Source organism: Ascaphus truei, chromosome 15, assembly GCF_040206685.1.
Source record: "Ascaphus truei isolate aAscTru1 chromosome 15, aAscTru1.hap1, whole genome shotgun sequence".
NCBI classification, from domain to species: Eukaryota; Metazoa; Chordata; class Amphibia; order Anura; family Ascaphidae; genus Ascaphus; species Ascaphus truei.
Window position 1 is genome coordinate 15,160,052 of NC_134497.1, and position 11,569 is coordinate 15,171,620.

Consider the following 11,569-nt stretch of genomic DNA (forward strand, 5'->3'; position numbering starts at 1 on the left):
ACTGACTGTCACACTCGTACACACTGACTGTCACACTCGTACACAGTGACTGTCACACTCGTACACACTGACTGTCACACTCGTACACAGTGACTGTCACACTCGTACACAGTGACTGTCACACTCGTACACAGTGACTGTCACACTCGTACACACTGACTGTCACACTCGTACACACTGACTGTCACACTCGTACACACTGACTGTCACACTCGTACACACTGACTGTCACACTCGTACACAGTGACTGTCACACTCGTACACACTGACTGTCACACTCGTACACACTGACTGTCACACTCGTACACACTGACTGTCACACTCGTACACAGTGACTGTCACACTCGTACACACTGACTGTCACACTCGTACACACTGACTGTCACACTCGTACACAGTGACTGTCACACTCGTACACACTGACTGTCACACTCGTACACACTGACTGTCACACTCGTACACACTGACTGTCACACTCGTACACAGTGACTGTCACACTCGTACACAGTGACTGTCACACTCGTACACACTGACTGTCACACTCGTACACAGTGACTGTCACACTCGTACACAGTGACTGTCACACTCGTACACACTGACTGTCACACTCGTACACACTGACTGTCACACTCGTACACAGTGACTGTCACACTCGTACACACTGACTGTCACACTCGTACACACTGACTGTCACACTCGTACACACTGACTGTCACACTCGTACACACTGACTGTCACACTCGTACACACTGACTGTCACACTCGTACACAGTGACTGTCACACTCGTACACACTGACTGTCACTCGTACACAGTGACTGTCACACTCATAGACAGTGACTGTCACACTCATAGACAGTGACTGTCACACTCGTACACAGTGACTGTCACACTCGTATACAGTGACTTACACACTCGTACACAGTGACTATCACACTCGTACACAGTGACTGGCACACTCGTACACAGTGACTGTCACACTCGTACACAGTGACTGTCACACTCGTACACAGTGACTGTCACACTCGTACACAGTGACTGTCACACTCGTACACAGTGACTGGCACACTCGTACACAGTGACTGGCACACTCGTACACAGTGACTGTCACACTCGTACACAGTGACTGTCACACTCGTACACAGTGACTGTCACACTCGTACACAGTGACTGTCACACTCGTACACACTGACTGTCACACTCGTACACAGTGACTGTCACACTCGTACACAGTGACTGTCACACTCGTACACACTGACTGTCACACTCGTACACAGTGACTGTCACACTCGTACACACTGACTGTCACACTCGTACACACTGACTGTCACACTCGTACACAGTGACTGTCACACTCGTACACAGTGACTGTCACACTCGTACACAGTGACTGTCACACTCGTACACACTGACTGTCACACTCGTACACAGTGACTTACACACTCGTACACAGTGACTATCACACTCGTACACAGTGACTGGCACACTCGTACACAGTGACTGTCACATTCGTACACAGTGACTGTCACACTCATAGACAGTGACTGTCACACTCATACACAGTGACTGTCACACTCGTACACAGTGACTGTCACACTCATACACAGTGACTGGCACACTCATACACAGTGACTATCACACTCATACACACTTACCATTACACATACACACTGACCCTCACACTCATACACAGTACCCCTCACACCAATCCACGGTGTCTGCCACTCTCATACACAGTTCCCCTCACACTTATACACAGTGATGCCTACACTCCTATACACTGACCCTCACACCCATCCACAGTGCCCCTCACAATCATACTGTACACACCATCACACTCATACAAAGTGCTCCTCACACTCATACACAGTTCCACTCACACTCATACAAAGTGACGCCTACACTCATACACTGACACTCACACTAATCCACAGTGCCCCTCACACTCATACACAGTGACACCTACACTCCTATACACTGACCCTCACACTCATCCACAGTGCCCCTCACACTCATACATACTTACCATCACACTCACACAGTGACGCCTACACTCCTATACACTGACACTCACACTAATCCACAGTTCCCCTCACACTCATACACAGTTCCCCACTCATACAGTGACGCCTACACTCCTATACACTGACACTCACACTCATCCACAGTGCCCCTCACACTCATACACAGTTCCCCTCACACTCATACACAGTGACGCATACACTCCTATACACTGACACTCACACTCATACACAGTGACTGTCACACTCATACACAGTGACTGGCACACTCATACACAGTGACTGGCACACTCATACACAGTGACTGTCACACTCATACACAGTGACCCTAACACTTATACACAGTTACCATAACACTCATACACACTGACCATTACACATACACACTGACCCTCACACTCATACACAGTACCCCTCACACCAATCCACGGTGTCCGCCACTCTCATACACAGTTCCCCTCACACTTATACACAGTAATGCCTTCACTCGTATACACTGACCCTCACACACATCCACAGTGCCCCTCACAATCATGCACACCATCACACTCATACAAAGTGCCCCTCACACTCATACACAGTTCCCCTCACACTCATACACAGTGATGCCTACACTCCTATACACTGACCCTCACACTCATCCACAGTGCCCCTCTCACACTCATACACAGTTCCCCTCACACTCATACACAGTGACGCCTACACTCCTATACACTGACCCTCACACTCATCCACAGTGCCCCTCTCACACTCATACACAGTTCCCCTCACACTCATACACAGTGACGCCTACACTCCTATACACTAACACTCACACTCATCCACAGTGCCCCTCACACTCATACACACTTAACATCACTCATACACAATGACCGACACACTTATAAACACTGACCCTCACACATCCACAGTGCCCCTCTCACTCATACACACTTACCATCACACTCATACACAGTGATGCCTACACTCCTATACACTCACTCACACTAATCCACAGTGCCCCTCACACTCATACACACCATCACACTCATACACAGTGGCCCTCTCACTCATTCAGTGATCGACACACTCATACACACTGACCATCGCACTTATACACACTGACCCTCACACTCATCCACAGTGCCTCTCACACTCATACACACTGATCGTCACACTTATATTCAGTGACCCTCACACTTATACACTGTGATCATCATATACACACACACACACACACACACACACACACACACACACACACACACACACACTGACCCTCACCCTCATACATAGTGACCCCTACACTCATACACAGTGACCCCCACACTCATACACAGTGACCGACACTCTCATACACAGTGACCATCACATTTGTATAACTGTCCATCACACTCATACACACTGACCATTACACTCATATAACTGTCCGTCACTCTCACACACACTGACCGTCACAGTAATACACAGAATACATAGTGACCATCACACTCATACCCACTGATCATAACATTCCCATAACTGTCCGTCATTTTCATACACACTGACCGTCACACTCATACCCACTGACCGTCACATTCCCATAACTGTCCATCATTTTCATACACACTGACCGTCACACTCATACCCACTGACCGTCACATTCCTATAACTGGCTGCTATACTCATACACACTGACCGTCACAGTAATACACACTGACCGTAACATTCCTATAACTCGCTGTCATACTCATACACACTGACCATCACATTCCTATAACTGGCTGTCATACTCATACACACTGACCATCACAGTAATACCCACTGACCATCACATTCCTATAACTGGCTGTCATACTCATATACTCACACACACTGACCATCACAGTAATACACACTGACCATCACACTCATATAACTGGCCATCATACTCATATACTCACACACACTGACCATCACACTCATATAACTGGCCATCATACTCATATACTCACACACACTGACCATCACACTCATATAACTGGCCATCATACTCATACACACTGACCGTCACAGTAATACACACTCACCATCACACTCATATAACTGGCCGTCACACTCACACACACTGACCGTCACACTCGTATAACTGGCCGTCACACTCACACACACTGACCGTCACACTCATATAACTGGCCGTCACACTCATACACAGTGACCGTCACACTCATATAACTGGCCGTCACACTCACACACACTGACCGTCACACTCGTATAACTGGCCGTCACACTCACACACACTGACCGTCACACTCATATAACTGGCCGTCACACTCGCACCCACTGACCGTCACACTCATATAACTGGCCGTCACACTCACACACAGTGAGAGGAAAAAGAACCCCGTATTTTTCTTCTAGGTGGGAGGAACCTCCGGGAAGGGAAATGAAATTCTGACATTCTGCCGCGACCATGTATATACAGTAACCTGCTGTGGGAGAGGGGGGTATATCACTCCTCCGCCGTTCACATTAACACGTTAACACTCAGATGAGACCAGTAACCCTGCTCCTGCTCACGTCTCCTGTCTGCACATTGGGGGATTTTATTTTTTTTAGGCCAGTTGTGGTTTGTCGATGTTAATTTCCGAGCTTCGGACTCTGCCTGGGACAGACCATCTGTTACCATGGCAGCAATGTACTTACAGAAGAATGGCTGGATAATTACTGCCTGGTTCTGCTCCCGGGCACGGCGTACCCCCCCCCCCCCCCCCCACACACACCCCCCCCCCCCACCCCCCCGAGCAGTGTCTCAGAAAAGAGGCAACATCTCGGATATTCTAACTTCACTGTCGAGTGTCAAAACATGAAATGAGAACGTAAGCGATAACAATATAAATACCGTTAGAAAATGTATAGCATCAATGAAGCAAACCTGTAAATAAAAGAAATAAACGCTAAGAACGTGTTCTTTGTTGTTACCTGTGAGCACATTCGCACGTCCCAACCCTGCCTGTTGTCCCCAGTATCTCCTAGCATAAAGTGCTGCACCTAGGGATTCTGGGTAATGCCAAGCAAAAGAGCACGCTGTGCCATCTTTTGCTTCATGTCCATTTAAACATGGACCCCTACAAGCATTTGCCTGCCGTTGTTACGCAGCTTTGCAGCACAGGCTGTGCAATACGAGAGGCGTACGCTTGTAGGGGTCCATGTCGAAATGGACAAGAAGCAAAAATGGACACACTGTGAGTGCTCATTCGCATGTCATTACCCAGAATCCCTGGCTGCAGTGGAAGCATTGTCTGCTAAGGCTGCGGGTCCCAGTACAGCCTGTGCGCACGGCGCGGCGTGCACTGTGCGTGTAAGCACCGCCCCTCAATGGGGCTGGGCCCACACCGCACCGTCACGCAGAAGGTGCATCCGCGCCGTGCGGCAGGGTTTTTCCCAACTCAATAAAATTGAGTTTACTCCTAGCGACGGAGGCGTGGCCACGCCCCCACCGGCGGTTCAACCCAATGAGGGTCGAACCAGCCGCGCGACGTAATGGCCACGCCAACCGCAAATCCCCGACCACGCCCCCTCCCATCGCAAGATTCTCCTCTCCCTCACAGACCGCAGATCGCGGTTAGCGCTGTGACACGCGCCGCCCCCCCCCCCCCCCCGCCGGGCGCGCGTGTCACAGACATTACTGGGACCGCAGCCTAAGAGATGCTGGGGACAGGCAGGGTTGCAGACCTGGCTGGGACGTGCGAATGAGCTCACACGGGGTATTTGTATACGCTGCTGCACACTGTACGGTGCAGGGTTTTCCTCCCTTTTTTTTGCTCCCCATAACTTGTTTTGGATCTTTATTGATGGTATTTAAAGTGGAGGAAAATGAACATAAAATCTGTGGAAGCTTGACTGTAAAGGCAGGTCCCCACTGCCTTCGCCCCGCGCGGAGGCCTGCGCGTCCGTGACGTCACCCGCGTGGAGCTGGTGCGTTTTTCTGACATGCTGGATGCGCCGTCTAGGGGCGTGTCAGTGACGTCACGGAGCAGGTTCGCCCTCATTGGGCGGCCGACCTCCGTGGCGCCGCACACCCTCCGTCTCCTTTGGAACCCCAGCGTCCAATGGCGCGGCGGACGTCGTCAACGCGACGGCGCGCGGCGTCACGGTGCCATGGTAACGTGACACCGTGCCGTCACGTGATGTCTCGCCGTCATGTTGCCATGGTAAGGTGACACCGTTCCGTCACGTGATGTCTCGCCGTCACGTTGCCATGGCAATGAGACGCCGTGTCACGCCACGTTGGTGACGTCCGCGGCGTCATTGGACGACGGGACTCCAAAGGGGACGGAGGGGCGGTCGCAACATGTAAGTGCCTTCCCCTTATAGGCCCGAGAGCGCGGCAAATGTATACGGGGGGGGGGGGGGGCACCCAACGGGAAATCCGCCACTGTATATATAGTATAGTATCATAAATCTAGCCGTTTGTTGTGCTAAATGTAGCCTAAGCACTTTATATTGTACAGTGGTATACTGACATTGTCGTTTTGGAAGGGATGACGGCGGGTGCCATCTTTAAAAATCGTGGAAGTCGACCTGCAGCTAACACTGTACGTATCTCATAACCTGGGCGACGCTCAGAGCTAAAAACAGAGGGATTCATGTTAAAAAGGAAGAAAGGGGCCATGGTACCGCAGACGCTGAGCGAACAGACGGCCTAAAGGCAGTGTTCGCGTCCTTGTGGCGCGCGGAAGCGGGAGGGGGCGCGCGGTGCGCAAGAAATCAGTTCAAACTGATTTATTGGCGCGACAGGCCGGTCACGTGAGCGGTTCGGCCCAATGAGGGTGAACAGGCTCCGTGACGCCACTGGCACGCCCAGGGACGGCGCGTACCATGGCCGAAAAACGCACCCCCTTCAAGCGTCACGGCGGCGCCACCGTGCACCATGGCCCCAGCCTTAGAGTTTAAACGTAACCCCCAAAGATAACCTAAAACAGCTACGGATATAAAGCGATGTGCCGATTACGTGGAAACCCCGGCCTTCCCCGGGTAATCAGCGGTTACCTTAGCTCTTCCACCAGGGCCTAAAGTAACAGTTCATTTTTTTTTTAATGTGACAATATCGCAGCTTTCTGTTGCCAGCTGGAGCGAGGCTGACCCCGCCCGCCCGCCATATTGTGTGAAGAAAACGGGCGGCCGGGACTGCTGCCTTAAGGCAAACTTGAAGACGCTGTGTTCTCATTTGCATGTCATTACCCAGCAAATAAAAATACCCCTTGTGAGCCCATTTGCATGTCTCAGAGAGCTCTGCCACCCTGCCTTTCCCCATTATTGCTTCCACTGCAGCCGGGGATTCTGGGAAATGACATGCAAATGAGCTCTCACAGTCATGCCATTACCCAGAATCCCCTGCTGCAGTGGAAGCACGGTTTGCTAAGCGATAATGCGGATAGGCCGGGTTACAGACCCGGCTGAGGCATGCAATGTAACCACCAGGTGTATTTCTATTTCCAATACATTTCCCCCCCCCCACATTTTAAGCTTCCCTTCTGTTGAGTGACAAGACATGACCTCTTCATCTCTCATAAGCATGGGGGTCACGTGAACCCCCCTCCCCCTCCCCCGTGGTGTCATTTGACGTGTCGCTGGAGACAAGGTAAGTGAAGTTGCAGAGGCCTCACGCGATCCCCCGGCCATTAATTTAAACGCCTTGGGGGAAGAGCGCGGGGCCTCTGCAACCGCCGCGCCCCCCCCCCCCCACTTTGCGCACCCCACCCATAGCGGACCTAAACATCGTTTTTTGGATCGTTATGGATAATATATTCCTTTGATCACATTTGCCGCCGTGCCCTGCTTTCTTCTCCAAACCTGGGTTTGGGTAAAGTATTCTCTCTCATAACTTCACATAGGGTCGCCAGGTGTCCAGCATTGAACAGAACGGTTCTGTATTTAGGACACACTGTCCAGTAACAAATGAGAGGCCACACTGGGCGTGTGTGTGTCCGGTATTAACTCTCTGGGCATAGTGACCGGCTAGGGGGGGGCCGCGGGATTTCCCTGAAAGCAGGGCTGCTGCTAGGGGGCTGGGCAGCTTCATTATCCAGCAGCAGCCAATCAGGAGGAGGGGGGGTCAGGTTTCCTGGGGGTGGGGCCATGGAGAAGAGGAAACAGCATGGAGCAGTCAGAGGAGTGTGTGCGCTGAGAGCTCGTCACACATTTCACTGTTGTGTCCAGTATGTTTGGAGAAGCCACCTGGCAACCCTAATTATAGCATTAAATAACCTATTAAATTAATACATTCAAAATATGGCAAAAAAACGAAAACGATGGCCCGTGACGAGTAAAAGGTTTCCTTTCTACTACTTGTTTTTCAGAGGACCGCGGGGCGTATATTTCCTCATATGGTGTATTTTACTCCATGATCGCACAGCTCCCTCTGGTGTTTACTGTCGGTGTTACAATGTCACATGATAATCGTATAACTGCTCCCTCATGCACAGCTAGCAGGAAAAGAAGTGTCAGAGGAGTTAGGGCATTGATTTTCGACCTTTTTTTTTGGTTAAGGAACCCTATAATTATATTGTGACATTTTGTGGAAATCCCAACCCTCTCTGATAGCGCGTCTGAGATCAGAAGCATTGTAAGGAACCCCAACCCTCTCTAATAGCGCGTCTGAGATCAGATGCATTGTAAGGAACCCAAACCCTCTCTAATAGCGCGTCTGAGATCAGATGCATTGTAAGGAACCCCAACCCTCTCTAATAGCGCGTCTGAGATCAGATGCATTGTAAGGAACCCCAACCCTCTCTAATAGCGCGTCTGAGATCAGATGCATTGTAAGGAACCCCAACCCTCTCTAATAGCGCGTCTGAGATCAGAAGCATTGTAAGGAACCCCAACCCTCTCTAATAGCGCGTCTGAGATCAGATGCATTGTAAGGAACCCAAACCCTCTCTAATAGTGCGTCTGAGATCAGATGCATTGTAAGGAACCCCAACACTCTCTAATAGCGCGTCTGAGATCACATGCATTGTCAATTCTTCTGTATTTGGTTCAATTTTCAAATTACCTGATAATTGCCGGGAACCCGTTGAGAAACACTGAGTTAGGGTATGAGGAGGAGCTCATATGGATTGTAAGGACAATGTTAGGGTTAGATATCTAAAGTCTTTCAGGAGTTTCTTCCTGTTTAATATTATAATTTCTTTGCATACTGTATGTATCCCCTTATATATATTGTAAGATTTCTTCAGAGTACTGTACAATTCTGCCTATGATCACCGCTCCAGTTATCTGCTCTCCGATTTATTAAACTATATGTTGTCCCCTACATGTTATGTATATATAAACATCTAGCAAAGTTCTCTATAATTGCCATGCAAAAACCCTACTAGTTCTTTTCTCTTCATTTTAAGAGTACATTTTTATGCAAATTTAACAGTTATGCGGGATACTTTTGTGACAAACGCACAGAAAACCGTGTGTGTGTGTGTGCGAGGCGTGTGTAAAAGCCAGATCCTCCGGCTCCATACAGAATTCTCAAAAACATTGTCTGATCTTGCCGGGTCAATATGTACTTCACAAACTCTGCTGGATCCTACCAGATCCATGTATAATTCACACAAACATTGCTAGATCCAGGCATGATTCACAGTAACACTGCCCAGATCTATGGATAAATTTGCGCAAACGCTGGTGGATCCATGCATAATTCATACAAATGCTGCCGGATCCTACCAGATCCATTCACACTGCCGCATCCATGCACAATTCACCATGACACTGCCGGATCCATGCATAATTCACCATGACACTGCCGGATCCATGCATAATTCACCATGACACTGCCGGATCCATGCATAATTCACACAAACACGGCCAGATCAATGTACAATTCACACAAACACTGCAGAGTCCATGCATAATTCACAGTAACACTGCCCAGATCCATGCATCATTTGCACAGACTGCCAGATCCATGCATAATTCACCGTAACACTGCCGTATCCACGCGCCAGATCCATGCATAATTCGCACAAACCCTGCCGGATCCATGCATAATTAACCGTAACACTGCCGGATTCATGCACAATTCACCATAACACTGCTGGATCCATGCATAAATCTCACACACACTGCCGGGTCCATGTGCGATTCACAAACACATGCATATATTTTGCAAACACGACAGGATCCATGCATATGCATGTGTAACGCACACACCAAGGACCGAAACCTGCTGGAGCATAATCCACACACGTGCTTGGATTTTGGTAACGAAATTATTTTATTTGACTATGCCTTACATTTACAAATGTACTTTAAAATATAACATCTGGATCCGGGATAAAGTCTTCACCTTCTTCCCCGGAAAAAAAAAAACAACGTTTCTAGCTCCAGATAGCGATCATAATTATTTATTGTACATTAGATGTAAATTCACATTTTCTTTTTTTGCTTAGGATCACAATACTTTTCTCTTACAAAAGACACGAGATCTTGTAAGAAACCCAAATTTGCTGCTTCTGCTGCGGTTTGTTCCAGGCAAAGGAGGTAAAAAGAATTGGAGAAGAACTACAGACACATTTTTGGTTGAACCTCAAACTGTGACGGGACCCTGCGCCTGCTGCTAGAGTGAGATTGGTCTTCATTTTGATTGACAGCAGGAAGATAGTGAGCAAGCGAGCTAGAACCACAGCAAAATATCACCCGAGCCACGTTTTATATGGCAGGAAACCCATAGAGACGGAAGCGAGTAGGAGGAAGGCTGTGGGGGATGCAGGGCACGGTTGCATATACGTTTATTCTCCTGATTACATACACGGCTTATAATAGCATAGGAACAAAAAGTATTGCACACCAAAAAATACACCACACACAAGGGTTACCAGAGGTGCTACATCGGAGATGTATGCTGCCTTACACCAACAATGTCTTCAAAGTGCCGGTCTCCTCTAAAGGCCTCGTTCAGGGTGGCAGAGACAGGAGGTGGAGGGCGCGCGTCCGCGTGTGCGCACGGCAGGCTGCTGGGCGATGTGTGCACATTATCCCCAGCAGGCCCTTTCAAGCTTTCAGGAGGCGGGGCTACAGACGTGAGGATCGGTGTTGCACTGTTGAAATCATTTTCAAGAATGATTTGATTGGCTAACGAAGTACCAGTGACGCTGCTGCAGCTTGAAAAAACAACTTGAGTTGTTTATTGAAACTGTAGCCAGCGTCAACTCCATACTGCGGCGACAGGGCAGCTGCTACCCTGACAACCGCTATTAACTTTAAATACATTGTTTCAGACGTCCATGCGCACGTAAGCACGCCACCTCTCCGAAGCCGGCACCCTGAACGAGGCCTAAGACAGAGGTAAAAAGTAGAGATCTACTCACAAGTTCATAATGCAATTCCCCATTTAATGTGACGGCCAAGAACTGAGGAGAAACAATGTTTCAGGTGCCATATGGACCTTCCGATGAAAGGTCCTTGTGGACCTGGAACATTGTTTCTCCACTATTCTTGGCTGTCACATTAAATGGAGAACTTTATTATGAACGTGTGAGTAGAGCTGTGCTTTGTATCTCTGTCTTAGATGAGACTGGCACTGTGAAGACATGGTTTGTCTGTGTTGTGTTG